Raw genomic sequence first — 23,365 nt, forward strand, 5'->3', positions numbered from 1 at the left:
CCCACCTTTCCACCCCGCAGCCATCCCTGGGAGAAGGAGCCCACCTGCGCTGTCCCTCTGACGGTGCTGCAGGGAAGGCCTGCCCTGGAGAACATTCTCCTCCGGCGCAACAGAGAAACTGGGAGAGTCCTGACAGATGTGCAAGGCTGTGGGATGTGGTAGCTTTAGGAGATTCCTCCAGGAACACAAGTGACATTGCCCTGCAGCTGTAGACTCACTCTGCAGAGGAGTGTGAAGTTGTGTCCCCAAGTTGTGTCTCAGCTGAACACCTCCCATCTTTCTGCTGTCTTTAACCTCCCTTTACCTTTCTTCTCTTCACTCGTGCCTACAGGCAGTGCCCTCGGCCCTGCTGGGCTGTGCAGAAAAGCTGCTTCTGGGCAGAGCTGTCGCTCTGCAGTGCTGCCCGCTTGCCAGGATTTCCCTGTGTGCCAGGAGCCCGGCCCAGCTGAGCAGCACAGCAAGAGCCAAAGGCAGCCCTTTCTCTGCCCCTCTGGGTTCCCCGCAGGTGTCCCTGGGGTTCCAGGGGAACCTGCTGTGGAACAGACTGAAGGAAACAATGATGTTCCCTCTTCTCACCTCTTCAGTGACACTTCTTTCCAGCAGTGACATTTCTCCTCTTAGAAAATTACCAGGGTATGATGATCACCTTTTCTAGTTTCATCATTACACAGGACACCAGGAGGGTGACAGCAAAGGATCTGGTAACTCCCTGGCACAGTGGGGGTTTTCCTGGTGTCACACAGAGAAATGTGTCAGGGCTCTGAGAGGTGTCCAACCCTGAGCTGGACTGATGCACACACGGGAGTGTTCAGAGACACGAGTCTGGCACACACACAGGCAGTTCATTGCAGCAGGGGCAGTGTCTCCCTGGGCTCCTGCTACCACTCCCAGAACCTGGAGCCACCTCAGCCCTGTAATGCTCCCACCCTGCCCACTCCTACACTTCAGATGAACATTGGGGTTTTCTAAGTCACTGGAACTGCCCAGACCAGTCCCTTCCTGGTCCCCCCATCTCCCTGCCCTGCCCCAGCCCAGCAGAGCAACACAGTCGTTTCTGGTCGTGCAGCAAGAAAGGGAGGCAATAGAGGACAGGGACAGTGACTGCATGTCTGGACTGCTCAGAAGATCATCAACTCAGGCGGCAGCTCCTGCAGCCCCAGGGCCAGACCCGCTTCCCAGTGGCCCAGGCAGCTGCTGCCACGTGGGCACAAGCTCTGCTGCCCAGGAGGGTCCTGTAGTGAAGGGCTTTGCAGATGGCCATGTAGCGGTCATAGGACATGATGGTGAGAAGGGCAAGCTCCGCTGTGATCAAGAAGAAAAGCAGAAAACACCTGTGCAGCTCATCCTGAGTAGGACATGCCCCTGGTGTTCCAGAGGGAATTGGCCATGGCTTTGGGGAGAGTGGTGCAGATGCAGCCCGGGTGTGTGAGGGAGAGGTGGAGCAGGAAGAAGTCCCTGGGGGGTGTGCAGGTGGTGGTGGAGGGCGACGGCACTGAGGATGAGGCCGTTGCCCAGGAGGACAGCCAGGGAGATGCCCAGGAAGAAGCAGAAGTGCAAGAGCTGCAGCCAGGAGGAGGAAGTGGGGGATGGAGTTGCTGTTGGACATGAGCTTCCTCCGGGCATCAGGAAATGTCCAAGGAGGAAAAGGCAGTGAAAACTTTGGGACAGGTTTCCTAGATCAAACCCATGAATTCCTCTGAGCATCTACCCTCATCCCAAGTATTTGCAGTCACACATATATAGATTCTAGACTGTAGAAGACAGGCTTAGCATGACTTTAAGATGATTTCTTCTCAATTTTTTGATTTATTTTTCTACTGCCAGGTCTGAGAGGGGCATCGTGGAACCAAAGGAACCCTGAGACATTTCAGAATCCCACATGTGTTGGGTCTGTCTGAGCTGGAGTTCATTTTCTCACTGCAGGCGTCACAGTGCTGTGCTTTGCATTGGGAGCTACAAAGGGGTTAATCACACCAGTGCTTTGGCAACTGCTGAGCAGGGCTGGTGCAGCATCTGCATTGTCAGCTTCGTCCCCTGAATTGGGGACAAGATCATGGGAGGCGATACAGGCAGGTCAGTTGAGCCGAATGGACCAAAGGGACATTGCAGAATATATGGCGTCAGCTCAGCTACAAGAGTTCAGGAAAGGAACAGGAAAGGGGGAAAATCCATTTTTTTACAATACATGCCTTCTGAGCGGTTTCTCTGTGTGGTGAAGCCCTGCTTCCCATGAAGTGGCCAGGTATCGCTGCTGACAGGAAGTAGAGAGAAAATCTTTTTATTTTCCTCTTCACTTATGCATGCGCAAACTTTGGCTTTTGCTTTAGTAAAGTGCCTGATCTCAAGGTAGAAATAATTTTCCATCTTATTCTGTCTCTTCTGTCTGGCTGGGAAGGGCAGCAGTAGAGCAGCTTGGTGGGCACCTGGCATCCAGGTAAGGTCAACCCACTGCAACATTGCAGGCTCTCATGGAACCAAAGGACTGCTGGGAGACTGGGGGAACTCACGGAATCAAGTGGCCGTCGTGGCACTGCCCTGCATCATAGAAGCAAATGTTCCCTGGGAAACTACAGAAACCAGGGACTTAAGGGACATCATTGGGATGTGCGGGACCTCATGGAATTAAACAAACCGTGGGATATCTTTGGAACTTCATGGAATCAAAGGGATAAAACAAAAGAATTAAACCCCATGACCAGAAACCATTGGATCGAACATTTCTTTAATATGCCAGCTGTGGATTCATGGGGGTATTCTGCCATGCATGAATCAAAGAATCAGTATAAATTTCGGAGTATAAATACAGTGATACTTGAAAGACCCTCCCCTTCACAAGCAGTCCAAAATTCTCTTATGATTTTAGGGTCAAATAGCCTCTTGGATTTTATTCGTGGAGCAAGACTGCTATCTAGCATCCATTTCTTCTGGGAGGGGCAGTCATTTTCACAGAGTGGTCTTCTCCCTTAGCAGGCCTCGTAGCATCTCTGATTGATCTATCCCATCCCTAACCCCTAAACTAAATGCTTTAGGACCAGCTAAGACGCGTCTTAGAACTTCCCATTTGCTTAAACAATGTATAATTGACTTTCTTCTTAACAGAACAATCTCTTATTAAACAAGTTTTCTGAGGCCTGTAAGCTAATTTCTTGAAGATGGGCGTATGATACACTCTCTATTAGTTTCCATGTATCATCTACATTCTCTCTCCTACAACTAATGGTAGTCTTAAAAGAAAAGAAAAGACTGCTACCATGCCAAGAAAGCAAACCCCTTTGTTGATTAGGATTTTTATCTAAGAAAAACTTGTGATTTACGAAGCCATTAAGGATGAAAATCCTCTCTCATTTCAGTGCCATTGTGACAATATGGGGCCTCATGTAACACATGGAACACAGAACACTGCACATTCCCAAGCAATCAAGGGGCCATTGTAACACACCAGGGCCTCATGGAAGACGGAGGCCCCGCAGAGAGACCTCAAATCAGAGGTTTGGGCAATCCTCAACCAGAGGAAGTTCAACAAGGGCAAGTGCCAGATTCTGTCCCTGTGATGGGGCAACCCCGAATGTCCGGACAGAATGGGAATGATATTCTGCCTAGCAGCGCTGGAAAATGGCCTCTGGGGTCCTGGTGGATGGCCAGTTGGCCAAGAGTCCTTGGTGCTCTAGCGGGGACTCACTGCTCAGTCACAGGAGGGTTTTCAGACACACGAGTCCTTCGCTTGCACACAGACAGTTCAGGGCAGCAGGGGCAGTATCTCCTGGGGTTCCTGCTGCCACGCCAGGAGCCTGGATGCACCTAAGCCCTTGTGGGGTACCACCTGCTCTGCCACTATCTGAGATGCCCCACCGCCTGAGAGACGGAAACGCGGAGCTCTGTCCAAGAGAAGCACATCCCAGAGTTGCACGCATGGGCTTTTCCAGGATTTAGAACCGTAAATGCAATGTGACACCGAGACAGTCTTTGTCCCACATAACTTCAAGGTCTCTCCAGGAGGTTGATGGCAATTGTTCTTGCTCAGGGTCATCTCCCCACACCAACAGCAGGTGTGTGCTCAAGAATTGTCTGTGCAATGCAAACAGATAAACCCTGTCTAGTTCTTCCGGTCTCTCCAAGGAAGGCAAAAGAATCTCTGTGTGCCGGGTGAGTTGTGGTTCTATTGTGAGTGCCAAGAGCGGATGGCAGGTCTGTGATGAATGCCCTGAGGAGATGACCTGGGTTTTCCAGTGCATATGGCAATAGATCACACCCTGCTTTGGTGGCCATTTATGTCCTACGGAGGTGACAGAGATGAGAAAGAGAATGAAATTTTTGAATGTGCCTCTCAGTGCCCCTCAACCTGCTGCAAATGTGCAGATTCCAGTACATCCAGTTCAGGTGTGAGAGGCTGTTCCCTGGTCCTCTAAGCAAGAAGAACTGGACGAGGGACACAGCAGAACTCGCTTACTGAGACTGCGTCTCCATGAATCCCAAAGCAAATGCGAGGGGTTATGCCACGTCCGAGTTTTCTCAGGGGAAGGTGTTTCTCCCGTGCACTGCCTCCCCGTGGCCCTGGTGCCACAGCCCCCGACAAAACCACAAGTGGTCTTTGTCCCTAGCAAAAGTACTCCTGCTGCTAGCAGGGATGTTCCACGGGAAAGACCAGGAGAGGTTGAGTCCGGAGGGCACAGAGCCCGGAGGGATGTTCTGCCTCTTCGTGCCCCTCGACCATTCTCGCAAGTGCTTGCCCTGGAGGACAATTCAGGAGTCTCCACGTACCAAAAGAGAGATGTGAGGGAAGAGACAAGGGCGCTGTAAGAAGCACATGGTCTGTCAATCTGAAGATCCTCGATACCAAACACCACCCCTGCCACCCAGTCCGGCCCCTCCGGTTCTACTGTGCAGAGCACGGACGGCCGCCGCACTGCCGCCGCTGTCGTCTGGCCTCCGCCTCCAGCCAGCACCCGAGGAGAGCCCGAGAGGCGCCGGCGCCTGTCCCAGCCCCAGGGCGGATTTGTCGGAGGAGGACAGGGGAGGAGGGAGAGGAAGGCAGAGGAGGTGGAGAGGAGGCGACCCGCCAGGAGCAGAGAGTCGGGGCTGGCGGGGGCAGCGGATCGGCGGTTGCGGCGCTGTCGGAGAGCGGGGCTGGTGGGGCTGGCCGCGGTTTTGATCTGTGCGCAGGGCTGGGGGCCGGAGACCGTAGGGGCCGGGGCAACCCCCTGACGTGGACGTGCATATTCCTCGAGGCTACCCTCCTGTCTGGTAGGTCCTTCACAAAGCTCTTCTTCCGAACTATCTTCCCAGCCCTCCCTCCCTCTGGTCCGTAAAGTATTCCCTGGCAACCCCGAATGTCCGGACAGACTGGGAATGATATTCTGGATAGCGGCGCTGGAAAATCCTCATCGCTTTTTTCTTTGTCGAGCCGTCATTCTTTCCTTGCTTTACTCTCTGTCCTTCAGTGAATTCGTGCAGTCCGTCCTTCCCCTTTCCTACGTTTCTTCCTCTCTTCGGTTGGCTTAATCCCGCAGCTTTCCATTCTTCTGTGACTTCACCAATCCACTTCTCTTTTCCGCTCACCTCTCTCCAGCAAATATTAATGGACATTTCAACTACTACACACCTTTATATCCTTTTAAAATTCTTCTCCGTATTGGCTTGACTGCTGCTGTGCCCTTTGTTTTGGGAAAAAACATCCAGTGCAAAAACACTTCCGACGGTTTTTCTTCAGCTCACTGCCCGTGTCTGCAGGTAGAGCCCAGGTGCAGCAGGACCCATTGTTAGAGACCAGCGGGAGCAGTGAAATCACCAAGTGCTCACACGTCAACATACGAAACGGTGAATTTTTCCATTCCTACCGGCAGCTCCCGGGTCACAGCCCCGAGTTCCTCAGTGCTAAATGGTCAGAGAGCTGCTTAATGGTCCAGAGACCTGCGGACGCCAACGGGGCGGCTGTGGGTGAAGGGTGATGGTCTTTCCACCGTCCTCTGGCTCTCCGGGCACCGTCATGGAGACGAGTTGGGTATTAGCGCTTCTATTAAAACAGGGTTTTCAGCCATACAAAGAGAACAGGCTTGAGTATCTGGGTGCCAAGTGACGTAAAAAGCACAGCGCAGCGCAAGAGGCACCAGTGCTAGAACACTGAATTTAGCCCTGGCCTATCAAATCCTCATCTCACTAAACTTAATAATGCGTCAGATTCTGCTTCCAGGCTGTCTCTGGCACGACCTCCAGTTTTCACCAGGCTGCCTAAATAGTTAGAGCTCTCTGTTTTCAGGACAAGCATACATATTTCAGGTGTTCCCTAGTCTTCTGAGCAGGAGAAGTGACACAACCGGGATCTCATCACGGAGACTGTATCTCCATTAGTCCAAAGTGGCTGGGAGATGCCATGCCGTGATTTCTCATGGGCAGGTGCTTCACTCATGCACTGCTTCGGCGTAGAACTGGTCCACAGCCCAAGTCTAAAACTAAGGTGCTATTTGTCTCCAGCAGAAATGCTCCTGCTGACAGCTCCGCTCCCCACAGACGTCGATCGGTCTCCCGGTGTTTCACAGCCCCCGTAAGCCATGGCCCACTGCAAACAGAGAGATTTGAATATGTTGCCAGCCGGGGAAAACTGGAAGTCGTGCCAGAGGCAGCCTGCAGGTTGAAAGGGATGCATTAATAAAGTTATTGAGATGGGAGTTTGATAGACCTGGAGCAGCTTTGGAATGATCTCCTGATTTTCTTTAGAAAAGGAGAAATGTGTGACTGCAGAGAGAACCGAGATATCTTTTGGTGGTAGCATGTGGAGGAGAGGACAGACGGAGAGGGATAGCGAAGCTGAAGTGGCGAGCAGAGAGAGAGAGAAGGAGGCCTGAGCTTTCTCTTCTTTCCCTCTTTATTTCTTTAGAGATGTAAGATCGCCTGGAGTGAACCCATGAAGGACAGTAAGTACATGATCTGCAGCGATGTTTCTCTATTCAGTTGTATTCCCCCACGGGGCCTGAAAAGGCAGTTGACTATTTCCTGGGAGGAAAAAGAATGCATTTATAAAAAACTGGGATATAGAGAGGAGGTGTACCAGGCAGAAAGTGACGACGAAGTAGCCAAAATTCGTGCTGAGACGAACCTACCTGTGTACCGAGAGTGTCAGAAATCTCCACCCTGTGCCGAGGGAAGAGAGCTGCCAGAAACGAATCTCTTAGAGGGGGAGCAAAGGAAGCAGGAGGGCCGAGAAATGAACTGTACTTTCAGTACCTCAAATGCTCTCTTTGGGTTTCTCCCTCCCCAAGCAACAACCGGTCTGGCTCCCCCAGCCGATGGCATTCTGAGCATTACCTGGTTCTGGGGTCTCACTCATGGGCAGAGATTGTTCCCGGTCAGCTCGCAGTGCAGTCCTCCCCTCCCCAGTTGCAATCACCTGCTCTGCTGTACACCCACTGATGTGCTTTTGGGAGCTCCGAGTTTCTACCCTTCTGCACCTTTCACATCTTCCCGTGCTGTCCTCAGCTCTCTGGGCTGCTTGCAGCTTCCTCGGGGAACACGTGTCTCCTCCGCTTCTGCAGCTTTTCCCCTGTCCTTCTTCATCTGCCTGGGAAGAATACCTCTCTCCCAGCTCCCCGGGAAAGGGAGATGAGCCCTGCTGGACAGCAGCCCAGTGTCTCTAGATTTGCCTTTCTCTTCTGCGAAAACGCAAAGTCTGAGAGGAACGTGACTCCAGCAGGGCTGCTGGATTTCCCAGCTCCAGCGATGGTAAGGAGAGCATATGCCCCAGGGAATGTACTGAGGGATGAGTAGGGAACAGGATGAAGAGCCTGACGCACATGCAGGGAGCACATGGGGCAACTACCAGAGTGCTGCTTGCGAGTGGTGGGGCTAGGAGAACCCTGGCCCACCCAGGGCAGTTGAAGGTCTGGGGGCTTGGCAGATGGAGACACATACACCCAGCCCCTTCCCTAAACCAAGTCCAGAGGGATCCCAGGCACCCATCACACCACAGGAAACAGAGGCTTTCACATGCTTCCCAGGTGGAAGAGCATTATCGAGTTCACCGTCCTTATGCCTGTGAGCTCCTGAAAATTTTCTACCATCTTAAGTATCAGAGGAGAGAGAACACATTTAGAAGAAGCTGAGAAATCTGCCTTTTTACTGAGAGGCTAATGAAGGATGGTCCTGCAACCATCCTTCCTGAGGCCAGGGCCACATGGTTGGAGGTCTCTCCTTTCTTACTGCTTTACTTTCCTCTCTCACCACCTCTAACGTTTGGTCTGGTTTGGTTGCACCTCGCTCCTGTCTGCCTTCACAGCTTCTTCAGAACATGTCCAAGATGTAGTATTCAGATCCTTGACGGGTGACACTCCAAATCTTGCGGACCCTTACTCTCTGTCTTTTCCACCCTCAAGGCAAGGCAAGAACCCCTCCTCCTATCCAAAGAGAAAGATCTTCATGATCCAAAGAATCCCGGCTTCTGCCTGGAGTGGATCAGAGTAACCAGGAGACGATGCCTCAAGAGAAGATAGGGGCACACATGGCAGCTGACTGCAGGATGCCCAGATTTGCGCTGCCCTGTGCTGTATAAATCACTTTGCATTCAGGCATTCTGTCACAAGCCTGCGCTCTGTGTAGGAATGAAAAACCATGTTTTCATTAGGGTGTTAATTTGCTCTGCTGTAGTACCAATTAACCGAGTTTTGTTTCTAAGAGAATTCCCTGAAATCTCTGAAGACGACAGTGTCAATGAGCCCGTGTCCGCGAGGGCCCAGGAATACAGAGTCGCGATCCCATGATGGGGTCCGGAGAGCCAGAGGACGGCGGAAAGACCGTCTCCCGTGACCAACAGCCACCCCGTTGGCGTCCGCAACTCTCTGGACCATTTAGCAGCGCGTACGAGGAGCTCGGGGCTGTGACCCGGGAGCTGCCAGTAGGAATGGATACTGTCTCTTGTCGCCAGCCCTGCGCACAGATCAAAACCGCGAGCAGCGCCGCTAGCCCCACTCCCCGACAGCGTCGCAGCCGCCGATCCGCTTCGCGGCGCCCCGTTAACCCCGCCAGCCCCGACTCTCTGCTCCTGGTGGCCCGCCTCCTCTCCGCCTCCTCTGCCTTCCTCTCCCTCCTCCCCTGTCCTCCTCCGATAAATCCGCCCCGGGGCTTTTACAGGCGCCGGCGTCTCTCGGGCTCTCCTCGGGTGCTGGCTGGAGGCGGAGGCCAGGTGACAGCGGCGGCAGCGCGGTAGCTGTCCGTGCTCTGAAGGGTAGAACCGGCGGGGCCGACCTGGGCTTGCGAGAATGGTCGAGGGGCACGAAGAGGCAGAACATCCCTCCGGGCTCTGTGCCCTCCGGACTCAACCTCTCCTGGCCTTTCCCATGGAACATCCCTCCTAGCAGTAGGAGCACTTTTGCTAGGGACAAAGACCACTTGTGGTTTTGTCTGGGGTTGTGGTACCAGTGCCACGGGGAGGCAACGCATGGGAGAAACACCATCTCCTGAGAAAACTCGGACGTGGCATAACCCCTCGCACTTGCTTTGGGATTCATGGAGATGCAGTCTCAGTAAGCGAGTTCTGCTGTGTCCCTCGTCCAGCTCTTCTTGCTTAGAGGACCAGGGAACAGCCTCTCACACCTGAACTGGATGTACTGGAATCTGCACATTTGCAGCAGGTTGAGGGGCACTGAGAGGCACATTCAAAAATTTCATTCTCTTTCTCATCTCTGTCACCTCCGTAGGACATAAATGGCCACCAAAGCAGGGTGTGATCTATTGCCATGTGCACTGGAAAACCCAGGTCATCTCCTCTGGGCATTCATCATAGACCTGCCATCCGCTCTTGGCACTCACAATAGAACCACAACTTCCAGCACTGGCTTCTCACCCGGCACACAGAGATTCTTTTGCCTTCCTTGGAGAGACCGGAAGAACTAGACAGGGTGTATCTGTTTGCATTGCACAGACAAGTCTTGAGCACACACCTGCTGTTGGTGTGGGGAGATGACCCTGAGCAAGAACAATTGCCATCAACCTCCTGGGGAGACCTTGAAGTTATGTGGGACAAAGAGTGTCTCGGTGTCACATTGCATTTACGGTTCTAAATCCTGGAAAAGCCCATGCGTGCAGGTCTGGGATGTGCTTCTCTTGGACAGAGCTCCGCGTTTCCATCTCTCAGGCGGTGGAGCATCTCAGACAGTGGCAGAGCAGGTGGCACCCCACAAGGGCTTAGGTGCATCCAGGCTCCTGGCTTGGCAGCAGGAACCCCAGGAGATACTGCCCCTGCTGCCATGAACTGTCTGTGTCTGTGTGCAAGCGAAGGACTCGTGTGTCTGAAAACCCTCCTGTGACCGAGCAGGGAGCCCCCTCCAGAGCACCACTGACTCTTGGCCAACTGGCCATCCACCAGGACCCCAGAGGCCATTTTCCAGCGCCGCTATGCAGAATATCATTCCCAGTCTGTCCGGATATTCGGGGTTGCCCCATCACAGGGACAGAATCTGGCACTTGCCCTTGTTGAACTTCCTCTGGTTGAGGATTGCCCAAACCTCTGATTTGAGGTCTCTCTGCGGGGCTTCCGTCTTCCATGAGGCCCTGGAGTGTTACAATGGTCCCTTGATTGCTTGGGAATGTGCAGTGTTCTGTGTTCCATGTGTTACATGAGGCCCCATATTGTCACAATGGCACTGAAATGAGAGAGGATCTCCATCCTTAATGGCTTCGTAAATCAGAAGTTTTTCTTAGATAAAAATCCTAATCAACAAAGGGGTTTGCTTTCTTGGCATGGTAGCAGTCTTTTCTTTTCTTTTAAGACTACCATTAGTTGTAGGAGAGAGAATGTAGATGATACATGGAAACTAACAGAGAGTGTATCATACGCCCATCTTCAAGAAATTAGCTTACAGGCCTCAGAAAACTTGTTTAATAAGAGATTGTTCTGTTAAGAAGAAAGTCAATTATACATTGTTTAAGCAAATGGGAAGTACTAAGACGCGTCTTAGCTGGTCCTAAAGCATTTAGTTTAGGGGTTAGGGGTCGGAGAGATCAATCAGAGATGCTACGAGGCCTGCTAAGGGAGAAGACCACTCTGTGAAAATGACTGCCCCTCCCAGAAGAAATGGACGCTAGATGGCAGTCTTGCTCCACGAATAAAATCCAAGAGGCTATTTGACCCTAAAATCATGAGAGAATTTTGGACTGCTTGTGAAGGGGAGGGTCTTTCAAGTATCACTGTATTTATACTCCGAAATTTATACTGATTCTTTGATTCATGCATGGCAGAGTACCCCCATGGATCCCCAACTGGCATATTAAAGAAATGTTCCATCCAATGGTTTCTGGTCATGGGGTTTAATTCTTTTGTTTTATCCCTTTGATTCCATGAAGTTCCAAAGATATCCCACGGTTTGTTTAATTCCATGAGGTCCCGCACATCCCAATGATGTCCCTTAAGTCCCTGGTTTCTGTAGTTTCCCAGGGAACATTTGCTTCTATGATGCAGGGCAGTGCCACGACGGCCACTTGATTCCGTGAGTTCCCCCAGTCTCCCAGCAGTCCTTTGGTTCCATGAGAGCCTGCAATGTTGCAGTGGGTTGACCTTACCTGGATGCCAGGTGCCCACCAAGCTGCTCTATTGCTGCCCTTCCCAGCCAGACAGAAGAGACAGAATAAGATGGAAAATTATTTCTACCTTGAGATCAGGCACTTTACTAAAGCAAAAGCCAAAGTTTGCGCATACATAAGTGAAGAGGAAAATAAAAAGATTTTCTCTCTACTTCCTGTCAGCAGCGATACCTGGCCACTTCATGGGGAGCAGGGCTTCACCACACAGAGAAACCGCTCAGAAGGCATGTATTGTAAAAAAATGGATTTTCCCCCTTTCCTGTTCCTTTCCTGAGCTCTTGTAGCTGAGCTGACACCATATATTCTGCAATGTCCCTTTGGTCCATTCGGCTCAACTGACCTGTCTGTATCGCCTCCCATGATCTTGCCCCCGATTCAGGGGACGAAGTCGACAATGCAGACGCTGCACCAGCCCTGCTCAGCAGTTGCCAAAGAACTGGTGTGATTGTAGCTCCCAATGCAAAGCACAGCACTGTGACGCCTGCAGTGAGAAAATGAACTCCAGCTCAGACAGACCCAACACATGTGGGATTCTGAAATGTCTCAGGGTTCCTTTGGTTCCACGATGCCCCTCTCAGACCTGGCAGTAGAAAAATAAATCAAAAAATTGAGAAGAAATCATCTTAAAGTCATGCTAAGCCTGTCTTCTACAGTCCAGAATCTATATATGTGTGACTGCAAATACTTGGGATGAGGGTAGATGCTCAGAGGAATTCATGGGTTTGATCTAGGAAACCTGTCCCAAAGTTTTCACTGCCTTTTCCTCCTTGGACATTTCCTGATGCCCGGAGGAAGCTCATGTCCAACAGCAACTCCATCCCCCACTTCCTCCTCCTGGCTGCAGCTCTTGCACTTCTGCTTCTTCCTGGGCATCTCCCTGGCTGTCCTCCTGGGCAACGGCCTCATCCTCAGTGCCGTCGCCCTCCACCACCACCTGCACACCCCCCAGGGACTTCTTCCTGCTCCACCTCCCCCTCACACACCCGGGCTGCATCTGCACCACTCTCCCCAAAGCCATGGCCAATTCCCTCTGGAACACCAGGGGCATGTCCTACTCAGGATGAGCTGCACAGGTGTTTTTTGCTTTTCTTCTTGATCACAGCGGAGCTTGCCCTTCTCACCATCATGTCCTATGACCGCTACGTGGCCATCTGCAAAGCCCTTCACTACAGGACCCTCCTGGGCAGCAGAGCTTGTGCCCACGTGGCAGCAGCTGCCTGGGCCACTGGGAAGCGGGTCTGGCCCTGGGGCTGCAGGAGCTGCCGCCTGAGCTGATGGTCTTCTGAGCAGTCCAGACATGCAGTCACTGTCCCTGTCCTCTATTGCCTCCCTTTCTTGCTGCACGACCAGAAACGACTGTGTTGCTCTGCTGGGCCGGGGCAGGGCAGTGAGGTGGGGGGACCAGGAAGGGACTAGTCTGGGCAGTTCCAGTGACTAGAAAACCCCAATGTTCATCTGAAGTGTAGGAGTGGGCAGGGTGGGAGCATTACAGGGCTGAGGTGGCTCCAGGTTCTGGGAGTGGTAGCAGGAGCCCAGGGAGACACTGCCCCTGCTGCAATGAACTGCCTGTGTGTGTGCCAGACTCGTGTCTCTGAACACCCCTGTGTGTGCATCAGTCCAGCTCAGGGTTGGACACCTCTCAGAGTCCTGACACATTTCTCTGTGTGACACCAGGAAAACCCCTGCTGTGTCAGGGAGTTACCAGATCCTTTGCTGTCACCCTCCTGGTGTCCTATGTAATGATGAAACTAGAAAAGGTGATCATCATACCCTGGTAATTTTCTAAGAGGAGAAATGTCACTGCTGGAAAGAAGTGTTACTGCTGGAAAAAGTGTCACTGAAGAGGTGAGAAGAGGGAACATCATTGTTTCCTTCAGTCTGTTCCACAGCAGGTTCCCCTGGAGCCCCAGGGACACCTATGGGGAAGCCAGAGGGGCAGAGAAAGGGCTCCCTTTGGCTCTTGCTGTGCTGCTCAGCTGGGCCGGGCTCCTGGCACACAGGGAAATCCTGGCAAGCGGGCAGCACTGCAGAGAGACAGCTCTGCCAAGGAGTAGCTCCTCTGCACAGCCCAGCAGGGCCGAGGGCACTGCCTGTAGGCACGAGAGAAGAGAAGAAAGGCAAAGGGAGGTTAAAGGTAGCAGAAAGATGGCAGGTGTTCAGCTGAGACACAACTTGGGGACACAACTTCACACTCCTCTGCAGAGTGAGTCTACAGCTGCAGGGCAATGTCACTTGTGTTCCTGGAGGAATCTCCTAAAGCTACCACATCCCACAGCCTTGCACATCTGTCAGGACTCTCCCAGTTTCTCTGTTGCGCCGGAGGAGGATGTTCTCTAGGGCAGGCCTTCCCTGCAGCACCGTCAGAGGGACAGCGCAGGTGGGCTCCTTCTCCCAGGGATGACTGCAGGGTGGGAAGGTGGGGGTGCAGCCAGGGATGCCCGGGGCTGTCCTGCAGAGCAGGGTCCCTGTGCTCCGGGGTTCTTTGTGCCAGGGCAGGGACTTTGCTGCCTGCTGGGGTCAGGTCTCATCCTGCCTGGGTAGTTGCCCACCCCTCTGCAGGGAGAAGCTGTCGGTGGGTGGTGAGAACCCCAGCAGGAGCCAGGCAGGTTCTTCCTGCCGTTGGATGAGGTGTGTGTGGTCAGGGCTGTGGGAGGTCAGGGCTGCTCCCAGATCCAGATCACACCAGCACATTTCCAAGAGCACTGTCAAATGGGAAGGACAAAGCACAATTATTAGGAAGGAATGGAGCTTTTCTCAGTCAGTGTTTTCAGTTTCCTACTCCTGAGGAATCTGGGGGTTGAGAAATGGAAAAGGAGCTCCCATGTTGGACAAGTCACTGAGACTCCTGAACTGTAACTTGGAATGCACAAGTGCTTCTGTAAGCAACTTCCTAAAGTGCTTCCGGTCTCTGCTCTGCTTTTGACAGAAGCAGCATCACTTCTGCTGGACCCATCTGTTTTTTCTTTATCTGCCCTTTTCCACCTGCAAAAAGAAAAGTTGCCCAGTCAGTGCACTGCAAACAGGCAGGTTTCTCTCAGGCCACAGTGAGTGCACAGACATTCGGATGGAGTGGTGACAGGGAAGTCATGAATGGATTTCTGATGTTGAATCTACTGTTTTGAAATCAGAAAATGTAGTGTTGAAGTCATCGTTAGCCTTTGAGAGGGAAACAGTGGAAAAATCGGATAAATTTGTTGCTAAAAATGAGCTGCTTCAAACTGAGGTTGACCACCTTAAAAGTCTTGTTAAAATCTGGATGATTATGAAACAGTCAACTCACGGATTACCCCCATCAATACTAGACAATGCCCGCCGTATAAAGGCATAAAGCCCTCCCAGCCCCTCCAGGAACCCTCAAATCCCATCCCGGTCCCACAGGACACTCCCAACTTCCCCTTAAACCCTCCGAGGCCCCCAGACTGCCTCCCAGACCCACAAAAACCCACAAGATGCCCCCAAACCCCTCCCAGTTACCTCCAGCCCTCCCAGGACCTTTCAAACCCTCTCCTAGTTGCCCCCTTCCCCTTGAGTATGCCCCCAAACTCTCTCCCAGTTCCTTCCCACATCCCCGACGATTCCCCAAACCCCCTCACAGCTGCCCCAATCTCCCCAACCTCCCTCCCAAACCCCCAAACTCCCCCAAACACCTTCCCAGTTACCCCCACGACCTCCAAGCCCTTCTCAGCCTCCCCATTCCTCCCCGTTCCTCCCCAGCTCCTCCCAGTTGCCGGCCCGTCCCCCAGGCTCGGGTGAGGAGGTGCCCCAGGCTGACGGGCCCGCCCAGACAGGGGCGGTTCCAGCAGCATGTCAGGAGCCACCCCCTGCCCCGAAAGCTCCCGCCCGCCCTGGAGCCACCTCAACTGCCCCTGCAGGGGAGAAATCCAGGCCGGAGCAGAGCAGGGGGCAGGGCCAGGTTGGGACCTCAATGGACAGGGGCACTGGGAGAGCAAGGGGAGAGACCGGGATGGGCTGAGAGGGCACTGGGAGAGAGGGGAGACACTGGGATGGGCTGAGTGGGCACTGGGAGGGAGAGGGGAAAGTTTTTTGCCCCTTTCCTGGGCACTTGAACACCCTCTGCACCCCCGTTCCCGGTCATGCCGGCTGTCCTTCCCCCTCAAGCCATGAACAGGTTTTGGGGCTCCCTCGCGGGTCGCAGCCAATAGAACGGCTCTGCTGGAATGACGTCATTGCCAAATTCTGCTGGGCCCCTGTCCTTGTGCCGGTGAGTCACCCAATAGAACGTCGAAACTTCCGCGGGGGTTGCCGGGAGCGGGGCGGTGATGGCGGGGGAGGGAAGGATCGGGATTGAACCTGATTGGTCCCGATCGATCCCGGCCCCAGGGTCTCCCCCCACCGCGCTGTTTTTCACGTGCGGTCCCAACGAGGCCATGGTGGTGTGGGGTGAGTTTAGGGGGTCCGGGGGCTCCTGGTGACCCCTCCGAATCTCCCCCAAGACTCTCGGGAACCGCCCAGATCCCCCCCAAGACTCCTGGGGACCCTCCGCCTTTCCCCCTCCTCCCCCAAATCTCCTGTGCATCCCCTTAACCCTTGAAAATCTCCTGGGACCACCTCAGACCCCCAGACTCCCTCCTGGGGACCCCCAAACACTCTTCAGGACTCCGGGGCCCCTCCCGACCCCCTCCTAGAGTCTTTTGGGTGTCACCAACCCTTTACGGTGGATTCCTCCGTCCATTTTTCCACCCCGGACTGCTGGGGGTCCACCCCCCCAAGAAACTGCTGGGAACTCCCCAGTGTCCCACCACGAGATTCCTGGGTCCCTCCCCCCCCCCAACCCCCTGTGGGTGCCCCCATCCTTTCTTCCCCTCAAAAATATTCTTGGGGGTCCCCCAATGTCTCCTCCAGCCCCCATCCTGCCAGGGATGGATTTGGGGGGATCTCCGTCCCCTTCCCTCTGGCCCGAAGGCAAATGCCCTCTCTGTCCTTATTCCTTTGCCCCCAGGCAGAAAAGAGAAGAGAAACAGCCAGTTGGCCCTGGCAGGTGTGGGTGTGTGCAAGCTGTGGTTGAGTGGTTGAGAAGGGAGAGGAGGGGGCTGGTGTTTGGGCCAAGTCCAGCAGGTGATGTCTTTTGTATCTGGCAGTCCTTGGTCAGCTCCACGACCATCCAGCTGTCAGTGTTCATGACATACCCATCAGCCCTTCTCTTCTTGGCTCCTACACTTGCCAACCCTAAGCTGCTCCTAAGTTCTTTTGCTGTCAGTTCATAAAGAGGTCTTGTCAAGTGTTACTGATTTAGAAACTAAAGCCTGACATCTATGTCTTTGCCAAAGATGTGTGTGAAAGGGCAGTGCTGTTGCAAAGCAGTGTTGAGCTTCACATTGGGTGACTTGGCAGCTTCCTGTGCATCACCCATGCACCCTGGGTTTCTTTGAAAAGTACTTTTCACTCCAAATGTGACACCACATTAGCCTGTAGGACATCCTGTCCCCAAATGGATAACTGTAAATATTAATAATTAAAAAGTGACCCCCTCCATTATTCAAGAAAAGCTTGTATCTCTGTACTAAAAGCATCCAAGGGTCACGTCCCCCAGTTTTCTATCTGACAAGGGTTTGGAGGGGCTGCTTTGTGCAGGGAACCCTTTGGGGGCCCCTTGCACATGGGTAGGGCTGCACTCTGGGGGTGTGGGGCTTTGGTTCTTTGGTTGCCAGGGGCCACTGTGAGTCACTGAGCCGGGGTGGGGACAATGGGCAGGGCTGGCTGGGACAGGCTGTGGCACCTGTGACATAAAAGGGAAGTGTCCGCGTGGGGCAGCTCTGCAGGGCTCATCAGGGGATGCTGCCCAGTGCAGCCTGTGCTGTGGGGAGCACGCACACAGGGAGAGGCTGGGCCGGACGAGGGCCAGGGCAGCAAGGCCGCCCCAGGGAGTGGGTTCTGCCCCTGCCTGCAGGGCCCAGCCCCTGGCAGGAGTGCCTTGGGCAGGGCCCGGTGCTGCTACTGGGGCAGGGGGTGAGGCCTTGCCGCCTGCCAGCTGCCTGGGCCCCTGTCCTTGCTGCGCCACATCCCCGAGGCTCCATACCCGCTCCCCCAGCGCCAGCTCCCTCCTTCCCAGCCCCAACCAAGCCCTTCTCTGTGTCCTCCTGCAGGCCATGGCTTTCACAACATTCCTTTTGGTGCTTGTGCAAAGCATCATCCAGTCCCTGCAGGTGGTCGGGGAGGGGCTGCACAAGACTCAGTGAGCTTGGAGGTCTTTTCCAAGCTGAAGGACTCTTGGATTCTGTGATTGTGTGCTGGATTCAGCTGGGTCCGTGTTAGCAGCATTAGTTTGCTCCCAAAGTTTCCTTGCTGTCAGCTCTTGTGGCCTAAGGCTTGAGCTCCTTTAGCTCCTTGTGCTGAGCTACTGATGGGAAAGGAGAGGCCTCTGCGAGCAGATTCCTGGTGTTCCCTGTAGAACAGTGAGGGAGAAGGTGTAGTCAAGTGGGAAGAGGAGTACTGTTTGTGTGTGGCCTCCTATGTGGCCTTGGCGCCTTTGAGGGGCTTGAAGGAGAAAAGAGTTTTGTTAAAGTGAGAAGTGAAATAGTGTGTTGGCTGTTCTCTCTGCAGGGAGAAGCTGTTGGTGGGGGAGGGGTCACAGAGTGGGGGAGAGGCCGTAAAGTGGGGGAGGGGCCATAAAGTGGGGGAAGGGTCTGAGAGTGGGGGAGGGGTCATAAAGTGGATGCGGGGCCATAGAGTGGGGGAGGGGTCAGAGAGTGGGGGAGGGGCCATGAAGTGGGAGAGGGGTCACAGAGTGGGGTAGGGGCTACCGAATGGGGTAGGGCCACAGAATGGGGAAGGGACCATAAAGTGTGGGAGGGGCCACGGGGTGGGGGAGGGGTCACAGCCTGGACTCGGGGGGTCAGGGCAGAGACCTCGGGGAGGGGGAGGGGTCAGGGCATGGGGTAGGGGTCTCACCTGATCCCGGGGCTATCGGGGCCATGGCGGGGCCGAACCTGGTGGGGACACCCAAGTTTTTCCCAAATTTCCCCTCATTTTTCCCAGTTTTACATCCATTTCTCCCAAATTTCCCACTCTTTCCCCAATTTTCCCCCCATTTCCCCCATTTTTCCCAAATTTCCCCATTTTTCTCAATTTTTCCCCATTTTTTTTCCAAATTCCTCCCATTGTTCCCAAATTTCCCCCATTTTTTCCCATTTTCCCCAAATTTCCCCCCATTTTTCCCAACTTTCCCCAATTTTTCATCCAATTTTACCCAAATTCCCCCTTTTTTTTCTCAGTTCACCCCATTTTTCCCAAATTTCCCCATTTTCCCCAAATTCCGCCATTTTTTCCCAATTTTTTCCTAAATTTCCCCTAATTTTTCCCAATTATCCCCCATTTTTCCTGATTTTTCACCCGTTTTCTCCAAATTTCTTACTTTTTTCCCAGTTTTCCCTCCATTTCCCCTCAAAATCTCCCATTTCCCCAAATTTCTGACTTTTTCCCCAAAATTTCCCCCCTTTTTCCACATTTTCCCGGATTTTCCCCCAGTTTTCCTAAATTCCCTCCATTTTTATCCTATTTTATTAATTTTCCCCAAATTTCCCACTTTTTTTCTCAAATTTCCCCCCATTTTTCCCAATTTTTCATTCGTGTTCATCAATTTTCCCACTTTTTCCCCCAATTTTTCCCCATTTTCCCCAAAATTCCTGTTTTTTTCCCCCCATTTTTTCCCACTGGGGAAATTTGGGAAATTTGGAAAACTAGGGACCCAAAAATCCAAGAAAATGTGGGGAAATGGGGGAAAAATGTGGGGGAAATCTGGAGAAAAATGTGTGAAAATGTGGGAAAAATGGGGGGAAAATCAGGAAAATGGTGAAAAATGTGGGAAAATGTGGGAAAATGGGGAAATTGCGGAAAATTCTGGGAAAAAGGGGAAATTGCGGAAAATTCTGGGAAAAATGTGAGAAAAATCCGGGGAACTGGGGAAAAATGGGGGAAAATATGGGAAAATATGGAAAAATGCGGAAAAAAAGGGGAAAAATGGGGAAAAATGTGTGAAAATCTGGGAAAATGTGGGAAAAATGGGGGGAAAATCTGGGAAAATGGGGGGAAATCGAGAAAAAATCCGGGAAAATGGGGAAAAAATTGGGAAAAAACTGGGAAAATGGGGGGAAAATTGGGAAAAAACTGGGAAAATGGGGGGAAAATTGGGAAAAACCCTGGGAAATTCTGGGGAAAATGGGAGAAAATCTGGGAAAAATGTGGAAAAAATGGGGGGGAAAGGGGAAAAAATGGGAAAAATCTGGGAAAATAGGGAAAAAATGGGGGGAAAATGGGGAATATTCTGGGAAAATCTGGAAATATGGGGAAAAAATCTGAGAAAAATGGGGAAAAAGCTAGGAAAAATGGGGGAAAATGAGGAAAAATCTGGGCAAATGTGGAAAAAATGTGGGAAAAATCATGGAAAATGGGGGGAAATTGGGAAAAAATCCGGGGAAATGTGGGAAAAAAAGGGGGGAAATGCGGGAAAATGGGGAAAATAATTGGGAAAAAATCTGGGAAAAAATGGGAAAAATGAGGAAAAATCTGGGGAAATAGGGAGAAAATCTGGGAAAATGTGGGAAAAAATTTGGGAAAATGTGGGAAAATGGGGAAAAATCGAAGAAAATGGGGGTGAAATGGGGAAAAATCTGGGGAAAATGGGGAAAAATCTGGGAAAATGTGAAAAAATTGGGAAAAACTGTGGGAAAATGGGGGAAATGAGGAGAAATCCGTGAAAATGGAGGAAAATGAGGAAAAATGTGTGAAAATGGGAAAAAATGGGAAAAAAATCCGGAAAAATGGGGAAAATCGGGAAAAATCAAGAAAAATGGGGGGAAATCTGGGAAAATGTGGGAAAATCTGAAGAAAATCTGGAGAAAAATCTGAGAAAATGTGGGAAAAATGGGAAAAAATGTGGGAAAAATCTGGGAAAATGTGGGAAATTCTGGGAAAAGTGGAGGAAAAATCTGGGGAAAATCCGGGAAAATGGGGAAAAAATAGGGAAAAATCTGGGAAAATCTGGGAGAAATGTGGGAAAATGGGGACAAACTGGGGGGGAAATGCTGGAAATTCTGGGGAAAATGGGGGGAAATGGAGAAAAATGGGAAAAAATCCCAGAAAATGGGGAAAAATGGGGAAAGATTTAAAAAAATGGGAAAAATGGGAAAAAATCTTGGGAAAATCTGGGAAAAATGGGGAAAAATCTGGGAAAATGGGGGAAAAATGGGAAAAAATCTGGGAAAATGTAGGAAAATTGGGAAAAATCTGGAAACTGGGGGGGAAATGGGGAAAAATTCAGGAAAATGTGGGAAAATGGGGGAAAATCTGGGAAAAATGGGAAAAATGGGGGGAAATGTGGAAAAATGGGGAAAAATGTGGAAAAACTGGGTTAAACTGGGAGGAACTGGGAGAAACTGGGCCAGAGGGAAAGGGATGTTGCCATGGAAATGTGAGCCCGCCCCTCCCCCACCCGGCCCAGGGCCCACGGGGGGGGGGAACTGGGTTAAACTGTGACATACTGGGAGGCACTGGGGGGGACACTGGGAGTTACTGGGAGCTACTGGGAGCTACTGGGGGGGTCACTGGGGTTACTGGGATGGACACTGGAGTTACTGGGAGCTACTGGGGGGGTCACTGGGGTTACTGGGATGGACACTGGGTTTACTGGGAGCTACTGGGGGGGTCACTGGGGTTACTGGGAGTTACTGGGAGCTACTGGGGGGCTTACTGGGAGTTACTGGGCGCTACTGGGGTGGACACCGGGGTTACTGGGAGTTACTGGGATGGACACTAGGATTACTGGAGTTACTGGGAGCTACTGGGATAGACACTGGGATTACTGGGAGCTACTAGGAGCTACTGGGGGGGTCACTGGGGTTACTGGGGGGATCGCTGGAGATACCGGAGGCATTACTGGGGTAACTGGGAGCTACTGGGAGCCACTGGGAGCGGCCCATCCCCCTCCCTCCCCAAGGTCACCCCAAGGACACGGAGGGGGGGAAGGGGGGGAAGCCCTGCCCCCTCCCAGTCCCTCCCAGTCCCTCCCAGTTCCCTCCCAGTCCCTCCCAGTACCTGAACTGGTCACACTGGGAGCGGCTCCAGGTCCCCCCTCCAGTTTGGGCCCCCGGGGCTATTTTTGGGACCCGGTGACGTCACTGGGGGGAGGGGTCTCGAGGGGGCGGCCCCTCCCCTCTCCCTTCCCAGTACAGACCAGTAAGGGACCAGTAACGGCCCCAGTGGGGGGGGGAGGGGAAGGAGGGAACACTGAGGGTGGGGATGGAGCAGGATGGTCCTTGAGCGTGGGGGAAGGGCAGGAGGTTCCCTGAGGGTGGGGGAAGGGCAGGACCGTCCCTGAGGGTGGGGGAGGGGTAGGCGGGTCCCTGAGGGTGGGGGAGGGGTAGGAGGGACCCCGAGGTGGGGGGAGGGGCAGGAGGGTCCTGAGGGTTGGGGAGGAGCAGGGAGGGACCCCGAAAGTGAAGGAGGGGCCCTGAGGGTCCCTGAGGGTGGGGGAAGGGTAGGAAGTTCCTCGAGGGTGGGGGAGGGGAAGGAGAGTCTCTGAGGTTGGGGGAGGGGTCCTGAGGGCCCCTGAAGGTGGGGGAGGGGTAGGGAGGGCTCCTGAGAGTGGGGGAGGGGTAGCAGGTTCACTGGGGGGAGGGGAAGGAAGGGACCCTGAGGGTTGGGGAGGTGCAGGAAGGGGGGGAGGGGCTTTGGGGGGGCCCTTAAAGGTGGGGGGAGGGGCTGAAAGTGGGTCCATCATTGGGAGGGGACACGCCCACCCAAAACCCAGTAAGTCCCAGTTGAGCTCCCAGTTCAAGGAGGGGGAGAGGATGCAAAAGACACGCCCACTTGCAGAGGCTATGGCCACATTGGGATGGGACACGCCCACCAGAGAGAGACCACACCCACCTAAAGAAGGGACACGCCCACCCCCAAACCACTAAGTCCCAACTGAGTTCTGCCTTAACTGGTCCTTACTGGTCCCACCACCCCATTCCGCGTTCCAGTGACCCGTACTGGTCCATACTGGTTTATACTGGTCTATCCTGGTTTATACTGGTCTGTACTGGTCTGACATTGATGGAGATGCTGAAGTGCCCCCAACCCCCTTAACTGGTCCTTACTGGTCCCACTGCCCCGTTCCGCGTTCCAGTCACCTGTACTGGTCCATACTGGTTTATACTGGTCCATACTGGTTTATACTAATCTATACTGGTCTATACTGCTCTGCACTGGTCTGACGTTGACGGATATGCTGAAGTGCCCCCAACCCCCTTAACTGGTCCTTATCGGTCCCACTGCCCCATTCCCCATTCCAGTGACCCATATTGGTCTATACTGGTCCATACTGGTTTATACTGGTCTATACCGATCTATACTGGTCTATGCTGCTCTGTACTGGTCTGACCTTGATGGAGATGCTGAAGTGCCCCCAACCCCCTTAACTGGTCCTTACTGGTCCCACCGCCCTGCTCCCCATTCCATTGACCCATACTGGGTCGTGGTGGCAAGAACCCCAGCAGGAGCCAGGTGGGGTCTTCCTGCCATTGGATGAGTGCTCTGGGAGGTCAGGGCTGCTCACAGATCCAGATCACAGCAACACATTTCCAAGAGCACTGTCAAATGGGAAGGACAAAGCACAATTATTAGGAAGGAATGGAGCTTTTCTCAGTCAGCGTTTCCAGTTTCCTACTCCTGAGGAATCTGGGGGTTGAGAAATGGAAAAGAAACTCTCATGTTGGACAAGTCACTGAGACTCCTGAGCTGTAACTTGGAATGCACAAGTGCTTCTGTAAGCAACTTCCTAAAGTGCTTTTGGTCTCTG

At 52.9% G+C, this 23,365-nt stretch overlaps 1 protein-coding gene and 2 long non-coding RNA genes across 5 annotated transcripts in view; 1 reads left to right on the forward strand and 2 right to left on the reverse strand.

Annotated features, from left to right (window-relative positions):
- LOC127462093 (uncharacterized) overlaps positions 1–23,365 on the reverse strand; it is a 256,860-nt gene that overhangs the window by 45,567 nt on the left and 187,928 nt on the right. The gene's annotated exons all lie outside the window — the stretch shown is intronic.
- LOC127464051 (uncharacterized) lies at positions 602–2,702 on the forward strand. The gene is made up of 2 exons (XR_007901147.1): positions 602–633; positions 1,924–2,702. It is a non-coding gene; the product is annotated as an uncharacterized LOC127464051 (long non-coding RNA).
- LOC127463891 (uncharacterized) lies at positions 12,020–21,682 on the reverse strand. 2 transcript variants are annotated; one of them, XR_007901075.1, is made up of 3 exons: positions 21,616–21,682; positions 18,475–18,512; positions 12,020–12,046 (listed from the first exon to the last, which is right to left on the reverse strand). It is a non-coding gene; the product is annotated as an uncharacterized LOC127463891 (long non-coding RNA). The 2 variants fall into 2 exon arrangements; XR_007901097.1 differs by lacking the exon at positions 12,020–12,046 and adding an exon at positions 17,886–17,968.

This window comes from Manacus candei, unplaced genomic scaffold (genome assembly GCF_025592945.1).
Source record: "Manacus candei isolate 608988 ecotype Guabito, Panama unplaced genomic scaffold, ASM2559294v1 h1tg000002l, whole genome shotgun sequence".
NCBI classification, from domain to species: domain Eukaryota; kingdom Metazoa; phylum Chordata; class Aves; order Passeriformes; family Pipridae; genus Manacus; species Manacus candei.